Below are 5,264 nucleotides of genomic sequence, written 5' to 3' on the forward strand. Positions count from 1 at the left end.
TTATTAATCAAAGCTCAGAGAGTATGAAACTAAGGAAGCCCCTAGCACTGAAAGACAGTGGTTGGTTTTAATTATTTGTTAATAATTTTAATTTTTTTCATGGGTGGAGATATAGGTGACAGTTGAAGTAGAAAATGGAAATTGAAATTCAGCCGTGTTTACGCAACAATGAAAACTGAGCTTGGGTGCTATTCCCCAATCCCAGAATACACATACTTACATGCCTGTCTACACAAATGAGATTTCCCTCCCAGTTTGTGTGTGCATGAGTCCTATATGTACCATTTCCCCTCACTTGGCAGATAAGGAGTTCCAGTTCAGGTTGGTAACATTTTATTGCATACCACAAATTAGAGCCGAAAAAAAAAAATTGTGAATGTGCCATTCACTGAAATAATATTTACTTTGTCAGTTTGAATAACATCTGCACTTGCTGCTTCAGTCTTTCTAGCAATGTTTGACCTCCATTTTCTCTTCTATCTCTACTAATTATGAGTTATTATTTAAGCTCTAAACACAAAAGTCTATTATGGTTTTTGACCTTGGTCATTCATGTGGCTTCTATATCAAGGTCTTGCACTTACCTGTCCTCTCATAAATTAAACTGGATTTCATATTTATCAGATAGTCAGAAATATAACTACAGCACAACTGGCTCTTGAGTTTTGGCAGACCTTAAACAATCCATAATGAAAAAGGCAAACTATTTACATGAAAGACATTATAAAATATGTTTAAATTACAGAAGGTCTGTTTTTCCACCTTTACTTTTTGGATACCTTCCTATGAATCTGATGCAGGTTCTCTTGTACCAAGAAAATGTGGCACTTCTACAGAAGCAGTGTTCTAGTAAAAATATACAACAGCCAGGTAATCCTCAAAATTCAGGATCAGGCCTATGCTATTTGAAGTAAGTTTTCCTGTTGTTATTATTTCTGGACTTGGAAGCACATCTCCAAAGAGCAGACATCAGCCTTAGAGTAATGTCAAAAACTTTAGCTATTGTACCAACTGGAACAGTCTAGATTGTTATGGAGCTATATGACAGGAGGGCAAATGGAAAGAGGAAGTTTTCTAAACTTCTCTTTGAGGATGAAGTGTATGCACATTTAGAAATGCCCGTATACTTCATCTTCAAAGAGAGGATCAAGTCTTCTTGAGAAAGACTAGGGGAGATGGCTGCTGCTGTGGGAGAGGCATCAGAAGAAAGACCAGGTCTACAGAGGAAACTTCAGGCATATAAACCCAGACATTTTCAGAATGGCCTGTACTCAATGTGTCTGCACTCTCCCCTCCAGGTATCCAAGGGTTTGGATGTTAGGATACCAGCCTGGTCACTGGTTTGAGATCTCCCAGGCAGAGGAAGCTGGGAGTCTAAGTCCTCTCTCATTCTGTCACAGAATATGTGAGGGACCCCATGAAGAAAACTCCTTCATCTCCCTCTCCTCCCTCCCTCCCAGCCCCTGAAGTGGGAGATAAATATCTAATTAATACTAAGTGATGAGATCTGGAAATTGGCTTTAATCCTAAACAAAATTTTTGTATCAAGTTTATATAAGTACTTCCACTCCTTGGTATATGAAGGAAGTTTGTATAGTTGATGGTTTCTCAGGACAGCAGATAGTTGTTCTGCTCTACTTGCAATGTGCAAGTAATATACTCATAAATGTTTATCTCTGAAAAATCACCCATCCCCTTTTTGAAGTTCCATAGAACAGGTTTGTAATGTTCATGTGAATGATTGAAAGCCATCTTTTGAGCATTCTAATGTGATTTCATACATTAAAATTTCTCTTAATAGCAGTAAAATTGTGTTTTCTGTCATCCAGGGCTTATACATTTGCTTTAATAATTATAAGAGCGGGCCATTTTCTAGATAATTGCAAACATTGGCAATTCACATTTAAGTTTATGCATAAGGATATTATAGGTACTGTAAATTTTATGCTTTATGAAAGATGCAGGATTAGTCTGACATGTATCTTTTATGCACAGCCATTGATTGATATGCCAGAGACTAATAAATTTTGTCTGAAGAGTTTCACTGCCATCTGATTCTTATTCATTTGCATATGACTTCATTTTCTGAGCAGTGTAAGAGTGTAACTATTTCTCAGTAGCATTAAACGGACCAAAATCTGACATGGAGAGATTAATTCTGGGAGGTGACAAAGCAGAGGTACCATAGATGGTACTGAGAAGATTCAGGCATATCTGCGTGCGGTGTAACTCATTTTGTAGATAATACAACACCCTCCAAAGAATAAGGCATAATTTGGGGATTCTAAAATTAGGGAACACTTTTGATCTTAATCTTGATGATGTTTTTTCCAGCTGTAAAGAGGTGTTATGGTATGGTTTATGGTTTAAAGTACTCAGATGCTATAGTAATGATCAAATCAGAAAAATCCATTAAAAAAAGGGCAATTAATATTTCTGATTTCAGATAAGGGTTGGACAGAGTGCAGTAAATAAATCCTGGAGATATGTATTAGACAATAATGATAAAAGAGATCTTGAATTGTTGCTCATTATATGAACACTATAGCAAACAGAACTCGTAAGGAGAAAAGAAAAATGTGTTCATGAGATTTAAACTGTCACATAATTTATGCCAACATACCTGAAATTTTCACCAGACTTTTTAATATTATTATTTTCTAACTTTTAAATATTTCATCCTATAACCTTAATAATGGTTTGAAATGGGTTTTATTGGACCTTTTCAATGGTTTAGGGAAAAAAAAAACCCAAAACAAACCACTTATCTAAAACATTCTTTCAGACATCTAGTTTTAGGTCAGTTTGACTAGGCTGCCTCCTGTAGTCAACAGAGAGAGAGAGATAATGAATGAGAGTATCCTCCAGAAGAAAATGCAGAGCATTTATACTAGGCCTAGGGTATTTTAGCAGCTAAAATCTCATGCATATCTACTGAGTGTGTTCAAACTGTACATTTAGAAGCATTATTCATTTTATCATATTTTCTCTTCACTGGAAACAGCTCAGCAATATCTGTCATGGTCCAAAATATTTATTAGTACACAGAACCCAGAGAGGATAACAATTATAATATAATAACACATTATGTATTAATACAATAATATGTAGATTATTAACTGAGTTATGAGAAAGAAAAATAAAAGTTGGTATAAAAAACAATGGAAACTAACTAATAGCTCATGCTGCAAATACTGCCTTTAATAAATATAAGAAGCGTACAAATGATTCAATTGTAATTTTGAATACCAGTATCCCTTAGGGTAGGTCCGTATCTTTGCAGAGAAGCTACTAAAATTAAAATCTGCTTTGTGAGAAGCCTTTGTAATCTGTGTCTGGAGTGTCAGTGACTAACAGGCACAAGGACCATGGTTATGAAGTCCACTTCTAAGGCTGTGGTGTATAGACTTTACATAAAAGAGTGTTCATTTAACTGAATGAAATGGCTGTATATCCTAAACCTCCACATCTGGATCACATTTTCAAAGGTGAATATTCTGTCACTTATTTCTAATGGTCACTATTGCAAAGGGGACTACATGTTAATCTGAGCAACTGTATGCTCAGTTGTGTCAGACATCAAGTTTGCAACTGTATTACTCTCCCACCTCCTTATCTAACTGCTGTGAGTTTTCAAGGCATCTCATTTAACCACAATGTGCTTTGAGCCAGAGCAGGCTTTCTAACTACTGGCAAACATCTTAAATGCATTCCTTACTTTCATTTCTTGAGGTTTTCTTCTTTTCTTTCTTTTTCCTCCCATTCCTTACATATAATGTTCTTAAGACTTGGTTAATTCAGTTGTCAAATTTAAGTATGCAAGGCTAAAAATAAAGCCTCTGTTCATGCTTGTTGAATGTTTTCCGGCTATGACTGGGGAAGGTTTGGGCAATTACTGTAATTTCAGTTTAAGGATCAATTCACCTTTGTCCATTGTCATGATGACCAGGAAGCTAGTTAATCTTAATGCAGTAGTTTTATGTAAGGAAACTATCTTAAATTGTCTGAAATAACTATTCATGCTCAACCCACTGCAGTTTCATTTGTAACTTCATTTGCTTCTGTTCAGACCACTGCTGAATGTGTAGCTGATCCTCTTTGCTGGTTTAATTTTGACCTGTAACAAACAGCCACCCCTCACCTTGCTAGACTGTGCACTGATTTACATATGTTCTTGGCTCTCCAGTTCTGAATGAGCAATAACAGCAAATTATTGTTCATTAGTAAATACCATTCTCCCTGCCTTGTCCTTCCTAAAAACGTTGTGGCCAGTGATTTTGGGTTTTTTTTTGGTTTGGTGGTTTGGGGTTTTTTTTGACATTCCAACCATACAACCCTTCTCACTGGCTTTCAGCGTAGCAAGTTAGACCAGATTACCTCTCTGTGAGGAAAATTTCCAGTTTTTTGTGCTTATTACTTAGATGTTTAACACCAATGAATAAGCAATTAATTTTCTTGTTCTTTTCCTCCTCTGTATAAATCATATTTATCACCTTGAGTCTGGCATATATTTGTCTTCCCTCCAGCCAGAATTGTTAGTAGGTGATGTTTAAGAAGAAAAACAAGAACTGTAAGAGAGAAACCATCAAGTACAACTTGTACTTACAAAGCATAAATTATGGCAAGAATGGACCATTTGATTACTGTAATGAATCTGAAGGACAACCTATGAGAATAAATCCTCTTGCTGTGCTTTTTTTCCAGGCCCACATTTTCCTTGCAGGCTGAATAAGAGCAAAGAAATATGGTGGTTGTCTATTTACCAGGTTCATGAGAGGAGCTATTACAACTCAAGTTCCTTAGACTCACAGTTGCCCTGAGTATCAGTGCTACATGATTAGTGACACTGTGGCTACTATAAATGCGCTACACAGAGCCCCTCACATAGTAAAATCTGGCCCAAGGTTCAGAAAACACTGAGCCATTTTTGTTTTTGTTGTTGTTGGAATATGTTACAGGCAGGATTTAATGTAATTTGTTTAGACTCTGTGCCTGTGTGCCTGCTTGTTGCTTAAGTAGTTTCCCTGCACCAGAAAGCAATCATGACTACAGCAAATGAATGGGCAAGGACACATCACCTCCTCTAGTGCCTGGCGAGAAAGGACCTGAAGATGCAAGGAAACATCACAAATATGGAGGAATTCAGAAAGCCAAAAAAAAAAAAAAAAAAGGAAAAGAAAAGAAAAGAGCTGCTATCATTTTCCAGACCAGAAAAAGCTTCATTTAACATACTGCTTATAAACAGGACATATACTTTATTACAG

The sequence above is a fragment of the Pelecanus crispus genome, chromosome 1 (assembly GCF_030463565.1).
Source record: "Pelecanus crispus isolate bPelCri1 chromosome 1, bPelCri1.pri, whole genome shotgun sequence".
NCBI classification, from domain to species: Eukaryota; Metazoa; Chordata; class Aves; order Pelecaniformes; family Pelecanidae; genus Pelecanus; species Pelecanus crispus.